Source organism: Protopterus annectens, chromosome 13.part0 (genome assembly GCF_019279795.1).
Source record: "Protopterus annectens isolate FY-2018-M chromosome 13.part0, PAN1.0, whole genome shotgun sequence".
Lineage (NCBI taxonomy): Eukaryota > Metazoa > Chordata > Ceratodontiformes > Protopteridae > Protopterus > Protopterus annectens.
In genome coordinates this window covers 516,223,387-516,244,134 of record NC_056747.1, presented here as the reverse complement: position 1 = coordinate 516,244,134, position 20,748 = coordinate 516,223,387, and the positions used below count along the sequence as shown (strand labels likewise).

The 20,748-nt window shown below is 42.2% G+C and overlaps 1 protein-coding gene across 2 annotated transcripts in view; it reads right to left on the bottom strand.

Annotated features, from left to right (window-relative positions):
* The window catches only part of CLIP2 (CAP-Gly domain containing linker protein 2), a 1,185,433-nt gene that overhangs the window by 387,501 nt on the left and 777,184 nt on the right, over positions 1–20,748 (bottom strand). The window lies entirely within an intron of this gene.

Genomic DNA, 20,748 nt, shown 5'->3' with positions numbered 1-20,748 from the left:
GGCTGAAAGATGGTAAAGGATTTTTTTTGATTAGCAAATGGAATAAATGGGATATTTCTCACACTCAAGAAACTTAAATATTGAAAATCTACAGTAGGGAAAGAAATATGAAAACTGGAAAACGACAGCTGAGATACATATGGCCCCACTGTGTCAGGAACTGCAATTATAGAAAGATGAATTTTCAGGTCTATTTTAAATACATTTTGATTGTTCGGTTTATTAAAAGTGATTTTTTTTTTTCTGTGCTTGTTGTAATGATAAACACATGCAAGACTATAACTGCAAGTTGAGGTGGGACTTGTTTTTAAAACCTGTTTAATGTATCTCACTTATATAACAAGATTAGTGAATGGGAAAGTACAGCAGTTAATAAGGTCAATGGACAAAAACAGTTGTAATCACTGATATTGGGCTGATCCAATATGTATTAGACAGATAAACAGACAGGTAGATAGGCTTATGAATGGTCAGCCCCTGTGAAAGGTCCGTGCTGCACCATGCATGTGGGTTGCACAAGAAGTAATTGTCATTTCTATATATAAAAAGCATAATTCCAGATGATATATTGCAGTATTACATCCATGGTGACTGGCATGACTTCCTATCATTTTACTGAGTCACAACTCATCACATTACTTATAATGTTGAAAATTTTAAATACAATTTGGACATGTATTTGGGGTTGAAAAATTCTATTCCTCCTATATCTGTATTCTCTGTGTATATATTTATCTTTAACTGAGCAAAACAATGAATTTTTAAATGTCATTTTTCTTCTTTGGGGAAAAACAATTCTGCCCTAGGGCTGTGAGAAGCTGTGCCTCACAACCCACAAACTTATATAAACAAACTTCAGGTCAAACAACAGGGAAAGGGAAAAATTTTGACATTTAAAAACTTATTTCAGTGGGATATGACTGCGATGAGTTGCGACTCAAATCATTACATTTCTGAGTGCCACTTTGGTTGGAAGGAGACACACCAGGGCAGAGAGCTTCTTAAGGTCACTATATACAATACTGTTGGTGCTTTACAACTGTACCAGGTCATAACCTCTAGATTTTCTGCCACATGATTTGTCTGAAGTGTAAGTGGAACTCTTGGAAGTGGTTGAGGGGAACTCCAGATTGACAGCATTCAGGGCCACCCTCTTGAAGTCCTGCATGAAATACTTAGAACCAAGGATGATATCCCTGTTTTCTACCCATTCCTGGATGGACGTATATATTTCTCCTGTATGCAACCTCTGTTTACTGGGTCACAAAGATGAACACTGGCAAATCCTGTCATAGGTTTCCTTCTCCCTAGTGGTGCATGGACTGACCAAAGCTGCAGGTGGATAGAGATGGCAGCCTTGAAGATGACATCATTGACCAATGTCTGGCAGTGTTTATGACCTGCAGGTTTTAATCAGTTGTGAACATGATGCTATTCTCCTGGAGTGGCAGGATCTTGAAGGAACTGGTAATAAGGAGCAGCTCCACAGGTTTCACATGCAGGATTTTCACCCAATCCTTCCAGGTCACTATCTCCAAACCTCAGCACACTTTACAGTCTGAATTCTGAGTGTATAAACAGATATGAGTACAAATATGCATGTGAACTGTGATTCAAGGAATGCGGGGGAATGTCACTCTCCCCAGAGTGCAGCAACTTCATCCCTGAGGCTTTTGGCCTCCTTTGCAAAACACAAATTTTAATTACGCTGCAAATTCATTTTTTCATATTCAAATATAATTCAGACTCCTTTTCAATGAATCTATATCATACAGCCATTACAATTTGAAGGGGGTGTGCATTGCACAGTGAAACTGTAAGCTCTTTTAGAGAATGGATTGAGGAATATTTGCATGCATCAATAAATCAGGATGTTGCAAGTCTGTTGTCAGACACTTATTTTATGCCATAAGAAAAACTGCCAGGGGCTTTCTCTATATGCTTCTTAAACATACTGCAGCCTGTGTTAGATAAGAATGTTATTTGAAATGACGTGATGTACTATAAACACATATTGCCAAAGAGTGTGTGTGTGTGGGGGAATCTTGCCACCTTGCAAAAATTATTAGGTTCCTTACAAAAAAAAGATCATGAGCATGTAGGACCTGGTTTACCAAGAGAGGCTGAAGGCCTTGTCCCTGTATCCATTATCTCCTTAGGGATGATCTGTACCTTGCCTTCTGGGTCATTAAGGACCTGGCAGTCTAAGACCTCTTTTTCCCCACAGTCCAGTGAACACTAAAGCCAGAAATATGAACCTGCTTCAGCATATAAACAAATAATGGTGGCGAGATACATTTGTCAGGAAATGACTACCCCTTCTTTGGAACAAACTTCCTAACCAGATCAAGCAATCTGATACACTATCTTTCTTTAAGAAGGAATAAGACAGTTGAATGGGTATTTATAAATTCACCCCCCAGTATGACTGGCGTATTGCTCCTTGATAAAGAGGTAAGGTCTAAGAGTGGGCAAAGGCATGGTGTAAATGGCCACATGGCCCAGTTGCCTTGTGTATTCTGATTCTGTGATACAGATGGTATACTTTTTGTCCTTCTGGAGTGTTCATCTAACCTGCTAAGTCCACTGAATTTGTTGCTTTGTAGAGGCCCTGACATTTTAATCTTGTTAGTGATTACTAATGTTCTGCAGTCAGCCCTTGTCAAGTCTCAAACTGGCAGCTACAATTAAATTTATGCCTGTGATGCTTAGTCTAGTTGTTAAGGTTCATCTAATGACTGCCACTATAGGTAGTCCAGTGGTGACAGCTATGCTATTCTAGCACGATGCAAGGAAAAGAGGAAGCACTCTACTCAATATATGAGAGACAGTACATATGCTCATAAGGAAGTCACTACTTGTTTACACACTGAAGAAGCAAAACCTAGATGGGCAGCAAAAACAGGGGGCAAAATATACATATAAGTAAGCCTGCACCTTCCAGAGTTCCTGCAAGTAAGGACACTTAAAAGATATGCATTTTTACCTATTCCATCTTCCCTGCTCAGAGTTTAGCCTCCATTCTTCACCCTGTGGAAGATACAAAGGATAGCCTGTTTCAGGTCTACTTGGATTACATGTGTCTGTTTAGATGCAATGCATTTAACAGTAGTTCAAAATGCCCTTGAGAACAGACTAGGCTGGTCCTAGTCTCCTTGCCTGGATCTATAGTCAGTACTCACATGTACCCTTTTTGCCAACTTATTTTAAATGGTTAGAACTGTCCTACATTATCTTCTCATTTTAGGAGTCTGTGATTGTACCTCTGGGTTCCAGAACCCACGTGTTTACAGCTTTAAATTGATTATGGTAACACATATCCAGGCAAACCTGAAATATTTTGCTCCTCCTTTGTCTTTTTGTTCTAGCCTATCATTACACTCTGTGAAGAACAACTCCAGAACTAATGGCTTTACAATGCCATTATCTTTCCATCTCCAAAATTAAATGCATTCTAAATGAGATATCTGCAGTGATCACTACAGAAACATCTGGTTTGCCCTAATGCAGTACCTTATTATAGTATCTTGCTTTAGATCATAACTTAGTATGAGCTGGAAAGCTATAACTAAGGGCCATAGTAATGTTAGGGAGAAGTGGATTTCATATTTTAACGCATCCAGTGTTACTCCCAGATGCATGACATTCAAAGACATCAGTGTGAGAATGTGCAGGGGTGCTTCCACATGCACACCCCAAGGCAGATGTCTCTCTGTAGTAGCACTCATGCCGCAAACACAAATGTTCTTTTTGTGGCAGTGGGATGTTTGTTCCATACTCTTCACTTCTTTACTTGGTGTTCTCAGTTAGTAACTGTAATGCTCAACCTTGGTCTTCTGCTAAAGCACTTAGCAGCCTTTCTTACATGCCTAATAAAGTAGTAACATGCTTTTGTACTTCTATCCTAACAGTTCCCTTCTAATCTTTTTTTTTTTTTTTTTACTGTGCATAACACTGTTTTGCATTTGTATATTCCAAATCCATTTCTGGCAATAATTGCAGAGCATACCTTACTTTACAGCTCTGCACTTAAATTACTGACACTTTCTTTTCTATTACATCCACTAAAACCAATGCTACCGCCACTGCTGTTGTTAATACAAACTGTATTTTGTAATGTTTACACAGCTGGAACAAAGCTACTGTATCTGTGACTCTACATTCCAAATTTGTAATGAGTACAGACAAAAATGAAAACCAAGCAAAACTAAAATGTGCTGATGTTACGGGAGTTTGAATTAGCACTTGTGTTCTGCTGTAGGTAAGTGTGTGTGTGAGTGTATTTGTGTGGGGAAATGCTGTGTGTTAGTGTGTGTTGTGACTGTGGTGTGTGTGTGTGTGTGTGTGTGTGTGTGTGTGTGTGAGGGATTGTACTGTGTGGGTGTGTGTTTGCCTTGTGTGTCTGTTTGTGCGATCTCAGAGTTAGAATATTAAAGTAGGGGGGTGTGGGGAGTGCAGGGGGGCTTGCCCCCCTGCCTATCATTAGTGTTGGGTGTTTTGTTTAGTAGTGTGGGGCAGTTGTGTGTGTGTTTTTGTGTGTTATGTGTGTTTTGTAAACTTAAGTGTTTTTCGGTGTTTTGGGATTTCGTTGTTTTCATCTCTGTGGTCTGCGTTTCGTTCTGGTCTTTCGTTGTTATGAAGCAGACCCATTAATACATACATATTTATGTAACATATGCTACTAATTCTTAACTGTGAGACAAAAATGTGAAATGGTGACTGGACAATGAGGGCCTTCTTTAAAATTATGCAGAAAAACACAGAATATGTTGGTGTATGTATGCAATAAATGATATCAGCATGTAGATCCACATTATTTATGCTGCTACAAGTAAATTTGTTAGGTGAAGATTATGTCAAAAAATGTACATCACTATTTGACACAGTGGTCTAATTAAGGCAGTGCATGTAGCCTAGCTAACCAAACACTGAAGCTTTAACTTCAGCGCATGCAGAAAACTCATGAAAAGAGGGCCTGTCAGAACTCAAGGCAATATACTAGTAAAAATGATTTTATGGTTGTGGTTTTATAAACATTCCTTAGGTAAATTCATGCAATTAATGTGTACAGGTTTAGACAAAAAGAAGTTATGTACTTACCATAACATTCCATGTTTGTAGTCCATCTCGCCTATATTCTTGCTGGATAACGGCTCCGACTCGGCCAATACTAAAGCTCGAGGGCTTTTTACTGGCTCGAGGCTAGCCTCTATCCCATGGTGCCTCACAGCAATTCCCCAGATCTAGTTTGCAAGAAAGTAATAAATATCTATCAGGTAATAATAAGAAGAAAGAATCTGTAAAAATACAGGATGGGATTAGAAACATAATCCATTCCAGGTGGACAGTAAAGAGCAAAGTGAGACAGCCCCAGAAAGAGGTCCACTAGATCCCCCAGAAACGGGAAGGGGGTTGGAGGGAGGGACGCAAGAATATAGGCGAGATGGACTACAAACATGGAACATTATGATAAGTACATAACTTCTTTATGTTAGGTAGTCCTATTTCGCCGTAATTCTTGCTGGATGGGACAGCGTCTCTAGCACCTTTATCCCAGGTGGCTCAAGCGAAGAGACTCTTCAGCACAGTGGACCCAAAGGATGACCTGTCCCTGGAGGCCAAATCCAATTTGTAATGAGTGACAAATGTATGTGGTCTTGCCCAAGTAGCTGCTGCACAAATAGTATCAATTGGGAGCCTAGATCTAAAAGCTCATGAAGTAGCTATAGCCCTAGTAGAGTGACCTTTAGCTTTTAATGGTAATTGTCTACCAGCTTGTTGATAAGCAAAGGATATGCAATCCGAAAGCCATTTTGAAAGAGTAATTTTTGAAACAGGTAAGCCTTTCCTTTTGTCAGAAAAGGAAACAAAAAGTTGATCAGATTTCCTGAATTCTTTGGTCCTGTGTATATAAAACCTGAGTATCCTGTGGACATCTAGCTGGTGAAGTCTATACTCTTGATTTATTAGAGTGGTTTGGAAAAAACACAGGTAACTCAATGGTAGTATTCAGGTTGTGTTCTGAGCATACCTTAGGGAGAAAGGAAGGGTTTGTCCTAAGAGAGACTCTATCCTTGTGAAAGATAATGTAAGGAGATCGAATAGTTAGGGCTTGAAGTTCCGAGACTCTCCTAGCTGATGTTATAGCTACCAAGAACAGGGTTTTCCATGATAACAATTTTAAGTCTGACGACGAGGATGGTTTTAAAGGGTGCAGACATCAAAGATGAGAGGACTAAATTTAAGTCCCAGCGTTCTAAAGGTTGTTTTATTGGGGGCCTAAGAAGAACTCCTTTTAAGAAGGTTTCACAGAGGGAGTGTGTCATGATTGGATTTCCCATGAAACCAAAATGGAAATTGGACATGGCAGCTAATTGAACTCTAACTGTAGCGGCTGCTGCTCCGTCATGAAAAATTGTTGTTAGGAAGGATAAAATGGATTCTAAAGGAGCTGTATATGGATCTAAGCCCCGGTTCATAGCCCAAAGGGAAAACCTTTTCCATTTGCTGGAATATAGTTTCTGAGTGGAAGGTTTATGGAATGAAATTAGGATGTGTTTGACCGTTGGGGATAAGGGAATGCACCTGTACGTGGAATTGGAGCAGCCATACTGTCAATGTGAGAGTGTGGAACTGTCCTGATTGATGAATCAGAAGATCTGGAGATGGATCCAGAATCCATGGTTCCTCCAAAAGCTAGGGCCACAGGAAAGGAACAACCAAATGACTGCATGTTGCATGTACGGCTACTGCACGGCTCAGAAAGTCCCAAGTACAAATCACGAAAAGAGCCAGCAAAAAGGTGTAAATTCACTATTTTAATCAGATAAAACCAAGTGATGTTGCATGACCAAGGTAGAGGGAAATAAAAACCCTACTACCTGCCTCAAACCGGTTTCGGCCGTAATAGACTTCTTCAGTGAGAAAAAAACATGAAGAACATAACATACATACATTTATATATACACCATGTGACTGTTCATTGGTCCATCATAAATGATCATTAAGTCCAGGTGGAAACAAAGCTCCTAGCTTAATAATCCATTTATGTTCTTTAAAATCAAGTATATTATGCCATCCTGATTTGTCCCTCCATTTCCCAACAATACAATCAATAGCAATAAAGTGAAAAAAATGCAGTATTGTGTTTACACACGTTTATACAAAGCATTTGTAGAACGTTTGTTTTTAATATCACTAAGATGCTCGCCAATTCTGAGACGAAAAGGTCTAGATGTTTGTCCCACATAAAATGAGGAGCATGAACATGTAGCTAATTAGATTACCCACTCTGTACTGCAATTAGCCCAGAAATTAATGTCAAAAACCACAGATGTATTCCGGCTACTGAATTCCTTTGTTTTAATAACCTTAGAGCAATGAGTACAATGTCCACAAGCCATACAGCCTATTAGTGGGTCACCTGTACGTGTACGTTGAGTGGAGACCAATGGACCAGGTCCCACCTTCTTATAATGACTAAAGAGGGAGCCTAATGTACGTCCTCTCCTAAAGGAAAGGGAACATCTATTACCCAGAAATGGGTGTAATCTGTCCTCGGCCAAAAGTATGTTCCAGTGTCTGTTAATGATGTTCATGAACCCCTGTGTGTTATGTCCATATGTGGTCACTAAACAGACCAGTTGACTAGAAAGGCCCTTAGGGTTCTTCTTATATTGGAGAAGTTTGGTTCTGTCTTGGGTAGAAGCCCAATGACAAGCAGTACTAATTGCCCCAGGTTTGTAGTGTGTCTCACAAAATCTGCTCCAGCCAGGACTCCTATGAGGATACCAGGGATGATTTAATACGATTTCAACTGGTCCGTTTAGTGACCACATATGGACGTAACACACAGGGGTTCATGATCATCATTAACAGACACTGGAACACACTTTTGGCCAAGGACAGATTACAGCCATTTCTGGGTAATAGATGTTCCTTTTCCTTTAGGAGAGGACGTACATTAGGCTCCCTCTTTAGCCATTATAAGAAGGTGGGACCTGGTCCATTGGTCTCCACTCAACATACACTTACAGGTGACCCACTAATAGGCTGTATGCCTTGTGGACATTGTACTCATTGCTCTAAGGTTATTAAAACAAAGGAATTCAGTAGCCGGAATACATCTGTGGTTTTTGACATTAAATTCTGGGCTAATTGCAGTACAGAGTGGGTAATCTACTTAGCTACATGTTCATGCTCCTCATTTTATGTGGGATAAACATCCAGACCTTTTCGTCTCAGAATTGGGGAGCATCTTAGTGATATTAAAAACAAACGTTCTACAAATGCTTTGCATAAATGTGTGTAAACACAATACTGCATTTTTTCACTTGTTATTGATTGTATTGTTGGGAAATGAAGGGACAAATCAGGATGACACAATATACTTGATTTTAAAGAACGTAAATGGATTATTAAGCTAGGAGTTTTGTTTCCACCTGGACTTAATGATCATTTATGATGGACCAATGAAAAGTCACATGGTGTATATATAAATGTATGTATGTTATGTTGTTCATGTTTTTTTCTCACTGAAGAAGGCTATTACGGCCGAAACCGGTTTGGGGCAGCTAGTAGGGTTTATATTTCCCTCTACCTTGGTCATGCAACATCACTTGGTTTTATCTGATTAAAATAGGGAATTTACACCTTTTTGCTGGCTCTTTCTGTGATTTCCACAGGAAAGGAAACCAAACTTGTCGAAGCCAGTAAGGAACAATGAGGATCAAGGAACTCCTCAACTGTCTTGCTTTCTGTATTACTTTGGGTATGAGTGGAAAGGGAGGAAAGGCATAGAGAAGTCCCGGGGGCCAGTCTTGAACTACAGCATCCCTGGGTGACATCCCCGGATGGGGAATTAGGGCAAAGTAGCTGCTGCATTTGGTGTTCAGCTGAGTGGCAAATAGATTGCAGCAAGGCTGGCCCCATTTGTGAAAGATCTCTTTCGCAACCATTGGATTCAGGGACCACTCGTAAGGCATCAGAATTGCTCGGCTGAGTTTGTCTGCTATTATGCTGGATTTCCCCGGGATATAGGTTCATAGGTTCGTACTAGGCTATCTGCCCTAGGGCATTTATAAGCCTAGCCCACAGTTTTGTGGTTTTCACCACCCCTTTAGTTTGAAGGATACTATGCCCATTATTTTGCTGTGCCTCTGTCAAGCAGTGACACTGAGGTTATCCCTGGGGTATACCTGCGATCTCCCATCCATTGGTCAAGATTTCTCTTGAACAAGGCCAGCGAGGTGCTCTGCCTCACATGTACCGGGATTTTGTTCCACAGCATAGGGAGTCTCTGGGTGATGAATCTTTCCCTCCAGCACATTCTATTAATAGCTGTGTTGAGGTTTAAGTCTCTTGCCCTTGTAGTTCTGATGGATTTAGATTTTTTGAGCTGAAGCATGTTCATTAATTCCGGGTTGGACATGGCCTTGTATGTCAAGCACAGGTCACCTCTGAGCAGACGGTAAGCGACTGAATAGAGCTGGAGTTCCTTCAGTCGGGCAGCATAAGACATATTTTTGAGACCCTTTATCCTTTTGGTGAGGAACTTTTGGGGCCTTTCCAATTGCTGCAGGTGTCGGGTCAGGTACATTCCGAATGGGGCATTGTACTCAATCATTGGTTTGATGAGTGATGAGTACAGGGGAACGATGACCTCCCTTGATCTAGATGTGAATCCCTTCATGATCAGGTGAGCAATGTAGAAGGTCTTCCTAACTACTTTGGCAACGTGAATGTCAAATGAAAGGTTACTGTCAACCTGGGTCCCCAGATCCCTGATAACCTCTTCTGTGCTTAGTGGATTGCTACCTATATGGTAACTAGGGGTAACCTTGTTTTTCCCGAAGGGTATGACTATGCATTTTTTGGCGTTTAACTTTAGGCCATGGTTCTGGCACCAGTTATCTGTTTCTATGAGACCCTTCTGAAGGATGTCTGTGTCAGATGGGTTTTCAACTATGGTGCCCAGTTTGCAGTCATCTGCAAACTTTGTCAGCCATAATTCTCCTGTGTTTGCTTGTACTTCTGAAAAGTAGATGCCAAACAAAAGTGGGCCCAGGACTGAGCCCTGTGGGACACCACTTGTGACAGGCTTGGAGTCTGACATGGCGCCAGCAACTCTGACCCTGTGGGTTCTGTCACTTAACCAGTTTGCAACCCATCTAGTGACGTATAGGTTTACATTTAAGCTGGTGAGTTTTTCAATGATACCCGAGTGGGGTATTGTGTCGAAAGCCTTTGCCAGGTCAAGGTAGGCTGTGTGGACTGCCTTGCCCTCATCAATGGCCTTGGTGACTGTTTCGAAGAAGTCAACCAAGTTTAAGAGGCATGATCTGCCTTTGACAAAGCCAAACTGGGTTGGATCCAAAGTCTGCAAGTCCCCTATGTCTTTATTTATGAGTTCCATTATGATCCTCTCCATAGCTTTGCAGACCAGGCTTGTCAAGCTGATGGGACGGTAGTTTCCGGGGTCGGTGGAGGCACCTCCTTTATGAAGTGGGACCACCATTGCCGTACGCCACTCCTTGGGTACGTATCCTGAGGTGAGGCTAAGATTAAACAGCTGCCCTAGCTGCGGGTTTAATTCCTCATTGAGTTCGTGGAGCACACAACCGGGGACACCATCTGGTCCCATGGATGCTGTGTTTTTCGCCTTGGAGAGAGCAGTTCTCACCTGAGCATTTGAGATGTTTGGAGACTACAATCCTCTGGTATAGATATCTCTCCTTTTGGGGGGGAGGGGGGGGATTTGCACTGAACCTGTCAGCCAGTATGCTGGCAATGTCTGTAGGTTCAGTGATTTTTACGTCATTTTGAACTAATTCTGAGCATATCTGGGAGTTTCCTCCCAGGTTTCTAACATAGCTAAAAAAGGCTTTATGATTGTCTTTTGAGTCCTTAGCGATTTTTCTCTCTAAATTTGCCTTGGATGCTTTTATGAGAGATCTCAGTATTTTACTTATAATGATCAGGGGTGTCTTCCCTTTTACGGATTTTGCTCCATCTTGTAGTAGCTTCTTCCTTTTGTTGTAAAGCTTGTTTATGGCTGGGGTCCACCAGACTGGATGCTTGCCTTTGGTACAAAGAGTCTTTGTTTTGTTTGGGATTGCCTGGTCCATGCAGTCCTGGAGGTGCTGGTAGAAGGCATTTGTAAGTGATTCAGTGGTTTGAGTAATGGTTTCCGCTGGCTCGGGGGCTTTGAAAGAGACCACACCAGTCTTTAGGAGTGTGAAGTCGGCTTTTGAGAAGTTCTTCACTGTGGTCTTTTTTATCTGGGGTGGGGGCGGGATATGGACTTCCAGTGAGATTAGTTTATGATCTGATCTCACCAATGATGGGTATACTTCAGGTGTTGAACATTGTGACCCCATGTTTGTGATGATGAGATCTAGTATGTTTTCTCCTCTTGTGGGGATGGTGACTAGTTGTTCCATGGCATTTGAATTTATGAACTCTAGGAACCTTTCGGTTAGAGTGTTGGAGCTTGAGTAGTGATCCCAGTCTATATTTGGATAGTTGAAATCACCCAGTATGATGGTGTTTGGAGATATATTTATCCCCTCCAGTGTTTTCAGGGAAGCTGTGTGAGGTTCCTGAGTTTGAGAGGGTGGCCTGTAGCAGGCTACAAACTGCAGTGCAGTCTTGCCTACGGTTAACTGCACCTGGATGGTTTCCGATGCATCGTGCATTGCCACCAACCTTGAGGTGAGGGTGTCCTTGATGAATATGGACACCCCCCTCCTTTCTTGGTGTTGTCTGAATTTTGGGGCCGGAACGCATGATATGAGGTAAAACCTGATAGTGCGGGGGTGTTCTCAGGAGCCTTGAACCAGGTTTCAGTCACAGCACAGACATCGATTTTCTCCATACTGAGAAGGGCTTCGAAAAGTGCATCTTGAGGTTGAGACTTCTGGCATTGAGCAGCATTACCCTTAGTTTTTTTCCTTTTTTGTGTTCTAGGGTGGTAGGTTTAGAATTTGAGCCCTGCCTAAAAAAGGCACAATGGGGGTGGCAAGAGCCTTAGCCAAAATCCGAAGCCCAGGGGTGACAGGTGCAAGCTGTCCCTTGCAAAGCAGTGTGGCTTGTCCAGCATGTCATCCCAGGCAGACAGACATTGGGCCCCTTTGAATGACACCATAGTTTAAGCCAATTATTAAAGCTGATCATCTTGTCTTCGTATTGTGGCATCATTCTTGGTGAAGGTAGGATACTGCTCAAGGTCAGGGTCATACCTGCCTGGGCTACATAATCAGAGAGCTCCTCTATGTCTCTTTTCATGTAGTCCAGGGAGGTACGCCTCAGGTCGCTCACACCAGCATGGACAATGACTGAGTCATACTTGTACCTGCAGTTGAGTGACCTGAGTGCTTGCTATGTGGCGGATTCTAGCGCCAATAGGCAGCTTACTGTGACCTTCTCCTTGCTCAATCTGGTGAGCGGGACGCCAGTGTGTCTGACTATGGAGTCACCTATGACGAGTGTGTCTGGCATTGTGTTTGGCCTTAAGGGCTGTGACCGTTTGGCACACTGACTCTGTGGTCTATGTGTTGCATGTGCTGTGCCCTGTGGAGGCAGTTGTTTGGGTGTCTGCTTTGGTGGCCTCTGCTGTTTTGGTAGATTTTTGATCAGAGCCTCCGAGTATGTCTTTGTGTGTTTATGTGTATGATTTGAAGTTGTGATAGTGCTATGTGAGACTGGGGTTGTGGTGTGTGTGGTTACCTTCTCCTCCTGTCTGGTCTTGCCAGTCCTATGTTGAGAGAGCTCAGCCTCCAGTTTGGCTATATATTTGCATCTCTCGCATGTATTTGTGTTTTGTGGTAAAAGGAGAGGGTTGTCATTGTACATGAGGCAATTGTAACATTGCCTCAATATTCCCAGATTCACCAGCTGAGCAGGAGAGGACACTAGAAAATGATCCATCGCCATGCTAGAAGGAATAGACAAAAACTTTATGTAGATGAGTTTGAAAAAGACTTCGGGGGATGTGGTGTTTTTTGGCCGGTGGGGTACTATGTATAATAAAAAGTGCTATATCAGAGTAAAAAGTACTTTAGGAGCAAGTGCTAGGCTTTACAGATAGAGAATAGTCTACTTAGGAATCAAGTAGAGCTGAACTTTTTAGTTAGAGAATAGGCTGGTTAGATTAGCAGTACAGTTCAAGAAGAGCTGTTCTAAGGGAAAAAATGAAGAGTGGACTTTAGGTAGCCTGAATAGTTTAACCTTGATTAACCGTCGCTGCTCTTGTGTGCTCCTGTGGCAACTCCGCGCTAAATCACGCTAAAACGTGTTAAATCGCGCTAAAGCGAGCTTTAGCGTGCTTTATAGCAGGGGGTTGAAAAGAGCTAGGAATTGACCCAAAATGGCCAATGGACTACTAGTTTCTGGCTGATACCACTCCAAAATGGACAAATAGGCTGCTCAGTGCTTCCCACTCCCACTGGTAAACAAAGAAGCTTCCTTCTTCCAAATATGGATATGAAACAGTTTCAGGAACCAAGACAAAGCCCAGGGATCAGCTGGATATGCATTTCTATCAGGAAGCGTTGAGTATCCATCGCCCATTTCCAAACTATTAAGGCCTCTCTGCAAAGTGGGTAAGACTTGGTTTCCCCTTGTTTGTTTATGTACAACACAACAGACTTGGTTTTTGACTGAATCACAATCGTTCCAGTGGGAAGGGAGCTGTGAAGTGCTTGCAACACATATAGCACTGGTCTCATCTCCAGAACATTGATGTGTAAGTGGTACTTGTGGTTTTGCCAAGGACCTTGGACTGTCTTTCCCAGATAATACCCACCCCACCCTATCTGGGAAGTGTCCATGGACAAAACTGCTTTCTCTTGGGGAGGAACAAGAGAACGACCTATGACAAGTTGTTTTGTGTGTAACCACCATGTCAGATCCCTTTTGCATGTGTTTGTTATTAATATCTGGTGAGACAGTGGAAGGTCTTGCATCGACCATTCTGCAAACAGCATCCATTGGAGAATCCTCATATGTAGACAAGCAAGAGGAACTAATAAGGTGGCGGAAGCCATAGTCCCTAGGACTGGAAGGACTACTCTGGCCTGGACTCTTTGTTTGTTTAATAAGGATCTGATCTGACTGCATAGAGATTCCACTCTTTCCTGTGTTAGCTTTACTGACATGGTGGTTGTGTCTATTTCTGAGCCTAGATATACAATATGCTGCGAGGGAGATAAGACTGACTTTTGCAAGTTGAGAGTGATGCCTAGGCTGGTGCACAAGGATAGAGTCTCGTCCCTGGTCCTTATGAGTTGATGCTTGATGGTAGCAGTGAGGAGCCAGTTGTCTAGGTATGGAAACACCTGGAATCCTTGACGTCTCAGGTGAGCTGTTACCACTGCCATGCATTTGGTAAACACTCTGGGGGCTGTAGTGAGGCCAAAGGGCAGTGTTCTGAATTGAAAATGGCTGGCTCCCAGCTGGAAGCGTAAGTGTCTCCTGGAGCGCTTGTCCATTTTGATGTGGTAATATGCATCCTGGAGATTGATTGAGCACATCCAGTTGTCTTTCCCGGTAAAGGGAAATATCGACTGCAGAGTGACCATTCGGAACTTTGATTTTCTTACATGCTTGTTGAGCCTGCTGAGATCTAGAATTGATCTCCAGTCCCGTCTTTTTTGGAACTAAAAAGAATCGAGATTAAGTTCCGGATCCTACTTGTTCTGCAGAGACGTCTTGGATGACTCTTTTTTGTAGCAACGAGATGACCTCTGATGTTGCATGGTCTACTTGGATGGGAGGTAAGTCTGGAAGAGACTGGTTTGTTGGGGTTTCGGAAATAAAAGGAATCAGGTAACCTCTGGATATTACTGTGTGTACCCAATGATCTTGAGTGATAGTTAGCCAGGCGCTTGGGTACAGCGATATACGCCTCCCCGACTGCCTCCAGAGACAGACAGTCAGGCAACCCCTCAGGGTCGATGGACGGGACGATCAGAGAAAGTTTCTCTGTCTCCCTGATGCTGCAGACCTCCTCTGCCCTGAGGGCGGAATCTTCCATTATATCCTCCCCCTCTGCCCCTGGAGGAGGGTTGTCCTTGTGCCTGAGGAAAACCTTTTTGGGATTTGCGGAACCACATTTTCCCTCCTGTATTACCCTTGGGATAGGGTCTGGATGGGAGAGAGAAACGGACTCCAATGGCAAATAAGGTTTTTCCGTCCTGCTAGCACCTAGTCAAAGTCTCTTTCACTTGTGGTCTAAAAAGAGATGAACCATCAAAGAGAACGTTAGTGAAGGAAGACTTGAAGGATTCCGTAAAATTACAAAGATGCATCCACAAATGTCTCCTGAGAGCTATTCCTGCTTCGGCTGCCCTGCTCGCTCCATCTGCCACATATGAGATCAGCCTCATGTAGGAGTTAGCTATGGAAGTAAGGGTGGAGAGTTGTGCGGAAACCTTGTCCATGGAACCTGGAGCTACTGAACCCTGGAGGGTACCTCCTAACTCTTTCAGGAGATCCCTCTGAAGATGAGTGAAACGAGTCAGGTAATTCAGCGATCTTAGTGTAAATGCCACTGAAGAAAAAGTACGCTTCCCGTACCTATCCATCGTCCTGGACTCCTTGGTAGGAGGATGGATATTAGAAGACGTCTCAGATAATTCCTTTTTGGTAGCCACTGCTACCACCATAGCATCAACTGGAACTCCCTTGCTAAGGAAAGACTTGTCCTCAGGTGCTGTCATAAATTTGTTTGGCCTCCTTGGGACAACTTCCACTGAATCTGGAGAGGTCCATGCTTTCCGCGAAATGACCCCCAAAAGTTGGTCATAAGGTGGTGTCACCCAAGAGGTGAAAGGTCGGGAGCCAAATGCCTCAAGATACACTGATTCATCCTCAGTAGGGTTAGAGGTCTTCCAATCACCCCTCTGTCTAAGGATTCTAGGACATCAGAGAAGGAGACATCCTCAGAGGGAGATCTGGGGGACCCTTCTGATTCCACTAAATCAGTGCCTGATGTGACAGACTCAAGGAAGCCGGCATGTTTCCTCTTACATAACCTCTTCCAAGGGAGCTCTCCAGTGGGATATTCTGGGGAGGTCTCGGAAGAGGGGACACCTCCAATGGGGGCTACTTGGGCCTCTGGTTCCCTACGCTGTGGGGGTGGCAGGGGGGAAGAGGTTGCTGCCTGCTGCTGGGGAGACACATGTTCCAAAAGAATGGCATTGGCAGAGAATAAAGCCTTCTCTATAGCTTCGAAAGCCTCCCCCCCCTGCTCCGAAGAAGACCTCCGCTCCAAGGGGGCGGATGATCGACTCCTAGCAAGAGGGAATGGCTCTGAAGCAGAAGTGGGAGCTGAGCTCAGTCGAGCCAAGCCTTTGAGAGGGAGGGTCAGTTCTGAAGAGAACCCAGGGTGACTGCCGCCCTCGGAGTCGACACAAGAGCGTCGGCTCCCAGAACCCTCGGTTCCAGACTGAGCCATCGAGGATAGAGTAATTGGCTCTGAGGAAACAGGCTGAATCCCCAGAGCTGGAGGGTCGAAGACAGAGGAACCTGACGTAATAGGCTCCGAGAGCGAAGCAGTCTGAGGAGGAACAGTGATCGGTACGGGGGACGGCTCCAAGAACTTTGGTTCCGGCGGGGTCAATTTTCTAGCCAGAGCTGGATCCAAAAGCAACCTCGTCACCACTCTCTCAATGTCCTCATCTGATAGGGTCCTGGAGGATCTGGTGGAGACTGAAGGAGATCTCCTTCTCTCCAAAATAGGAGATCTCAAAACAGGAGATACAGTCTCGATGTCAAGCAAAACCTTCGGTACTGAAGACTGTCTCGGAACCAATGGAATAGACTGCACTGAAGATGAAGCAGAGTCGGAACTGGAACTCCTTGGTTCCGACGCTTTAGACTTTTTGGTTGCTCCAAAGTCAGGGCCGATGATTTTCTCTTTGAAGATTTTCGAGCTGCCTGACCAGGTTCCAGCTGTTCCTGGAAGGAACTGGTCATGAGACCCCTGTCAATAAGCTTTCTTTTCCTTTCATTTAACACGCTTGTACTAAAAGCGTGACAGAACGTGCAAGGTTCCTTTAAATGGGCTTCGCCCAGATAATATAAGCAAATGGTATGGCTGTCTGTAACAGACATATTCTGCGCACACCTGTCACATTTTCTGAAGCACGAAGGACGATGATCCTTGTGATCCTTATCTTTATCTTTAGACATAGTTAAAGACCAAAAAATAAAAGTGTAAGAAAGAAGAAAAGTTTTTTTTTTTTTTTTATAACAGTCTCACACACACACAGGGAGGAAAGGCCCTCTAACTTAAACGGGCACTAGGGCCCTCTAATTTAAACTGGCCGTACAGTCCTAAGGGGGAAATAGGGGTTGAAAACTTTCAAAAAACAGGCGCACAATACAGAAGAAACTATTGAGATATATATATATAATTATCAGAGCCCCTCACTAACACTCTTCAAGAAAAACCTTGACAAGTAGATGGGTAACAGAAAATACACCCCTGGGATCACTTCACTGACTCTTCTTGACAGATGCTCAGTTAATTAATCAATGGGGCGGCGAAAGCTGACACACTCTGGCTAGGCTTATAAATGCCCTCGGGCAGATAGTCTAGTACCTACCTATGAACCTATATGACAGAAAAAGATGATAGAAAAGGACTAAATAAGTAAAAATCCGTTATACTTAGCCAACAAGCCAGTAAGACACAACCTTGAAGCTTTAGCGGCAAACGAGATCTGAGGAATTGCTGTGAGGCACCATGGGATAGGGGCTAGCCTCGAGCTAGTAAAATGTTCTCGAGCTTTAGTATAAGCCAAGTCGGAGCCGAATATCGTCTCCGAACCCATCCAGCAAGAATTACGGCGGGATAGGACTACATAACATCAGGTATTTTGAAATACCAGTTCTGCAATGGCTACTTGTTAGCTGCTCCCTGGCATTTAGCCCTCATCCCCCACCTGTTAATTAATACGGACAAAGTATTATAAGAGAACAGGGTTGATAAAGAGTAGGAACAATTTTGGGTCAGTGCATACAAATACATCACATTTTCCAAATTCTGCTACACTCAACAGATGATCGATTAAAATTGCTATTACTGTCTTGCTAAACTTGCAACATTTGGCTTACTAGTATTATAACATTGTTCCATTTGGAATGCAAAATCAGTGGACATTAAACAATTAGTCTGGAACTAGGTAAACGAGCAGGAGAATTGGGACAGACTGCTTAGTAAACTTACCAAGGAGGATATAGTTGCTTCAGCTCCATTCTGGTATACTGACATACTCAACAACAAACATAAAAATATTTTAATACTAAATGATAAGGTGTTAAGAGCCTTTTCTTCACAAATACAGTATTATCTGGTGAAAAACATCTTGGGGGAGGAGATATTCTAAACATGATGGAAAAACTTGACTCAGTGATTATTTAATTTATTTAAACTGTCTTTCTTGAAAAGCATTCACTAGAATCCTTGCAAGGTGGTGACAGAATGCAATAGAAGTTTTGAATATTGTTTTAATATAAACTGGTCTGAGCAAGCAATGTATAATGCTAGAATCGCAGGCATGGGTAAGGCACAGTAATGGAGACTAATTGCCTCCTTTGTATTGGACAGATATATTGAATATTAGTTAAAAATGGAAATGTATCTTGAAACGATTGTGTATTTGAATTCTTATGGTTGTTAAAATTATTTCAATAAAAATGTTGTATATTTAAATGACACAAGTAAAAACTGATGGAGACAGATGCTACATAATAGTGGTAAAGTTAACTACAAGGAAAGAAATGGCCTTTTAAATGTCAACAAATACTAGCAATGTTAATGTAGCTTTCACTACAGAAATAAAAATAACATAAACCTGAGGAATACACAACAGTATTTCAGCTAAGTTATAACACACCTATCAGCTCTTCCTGATTTGCGGAACATCCTTGATTCTTCCTCTTATTTTTGCTCTGTCCCTCATACATTGTTTTTCATCTAAATCATTCAGACATTAGAGCCTCATACTTCTCATTGTTCAGAAAATGCATGTTGATGCAGGACCCGTTGATCTATTAGTGTGTTAAGTGATTTATAGTAATATTTAAAACTGTCCCAGATTTTGGCCTCTGTCGCCTATTATTCTTTGCTTGGTCCTTGGTTCTCGATCAAATAAGTTGAGAGATATAAGTTACAATGAGAAGACAGACAAAATTGTGTACTTGGAATACAGAAGTCTAGAAGCAAGTTTAAATAAGAAAAGTGATATTAGCAACTACCAGACAAGTAAGAAACATGAGGGTAATTATGCTTAATGATCCAGTGTTTGCCATTGTGATACTAGGGTACACAGTAACACCAAAGGAAAGAGGAGGGATGGGGAAAGATTATGATGACACTTCAAAATTTATCACTGAATCATTACCTTAGTCTGTATCTACTACAATGCATAGGCATTCAACTGAAATGCAATTAAAGTGAGCCAAAGTCAAAATCAAAAGGCCTAAAGGTGACAATGATCACTTAAGTATGGACACAAGGAACTGAAATAACATGGCTATGCCTTTCATATACCTCAAGAATGTGAATAAAGTTTAAGAAGAAAAATGTTTCGAAGGTGACCATAAAGTTCAAGAAAAGAGGTCATGACTTTATATTGAAAGAGGTGTCGACTTAGAAAAGCTTCTTTAAAAACAAAGCTGATATCTACAACATTCATTTAGTGGAGGTCATACTGGTAAAAAAACGAAGCAACAGGAAGTATGTATGTGTTAAATGAGAGGGGTGCCCACTGACAGCTTGGCTCAGCAGTGTTATAGCACACTAAGTGACTCCAACAGGCCTTCCCCACCGCCAAATCCTGTTTCTTCCGCTACAGACCCTAATATGATAATAGGCTCTCCTTCTTTTTCATTCCCCCCACTTAGGATTTATGTCAACTACATTATTTCCTAAAGTCTACCACAATTTTCACCAACTAAATTATCTAGTGAAATATTCTCATTTCAGAGAGAATTTTCTTTCAGGTCATCTTTTTATATGGAATGTGCCCTCAAAACAGTGCATTGTGATATTAAAAAAAAAAGAGTTAAATGAGTTCCTAAACTGCTGTCACTCCCTCAAGGTAATCAGTCTATCACATAATGTTTGTCTGTCCTACATGCATATGTACAGGGTTGCTTTTGTTTTTCCTCATCAAACTTTAGAAGTAAACCAGCCAACACTGTACTGCAGCTTTGCAGACCACTTCCACTTCTTCCTCTGTGCTTACAAGAGGATTTGAAGACAATGGAATGGAATTCTATATAAAAACTTGTCTCTGATTTGTAGCAAGGATATGGCACAATGCTTACTCTGTTGAGACTCCGTCTTGCTATTAACTGCTATTAAGTACCATCAACCTAACGAGGTGTTTTTTCATGAAGTGTTGTAATCTTTTTACCCATTACAGGTTTATTACAACCACATCTCTATCATATTAAATAATTTTCAATAATAGTGCCTCACTTTGCACTGTGTTCCCAGATTTATTCATTAAAGTTCCATTTTCCATCTAGAAACCCACCATTAATATCCTGTACAATTATTCAGATTTTCATTGAGCAATGAAGACACTTCTACCTGAAATATTGATGATAATTTGATGCATTCTACAAACGAGAGCAACTATTGCTACAGCTCCTCAAGAAAAAAAAACATTTTCAAAGGGTTTAAAAGGAAAACATTAGCAGCTACTAAAGAACAGCCCACTAAATATACCCTGT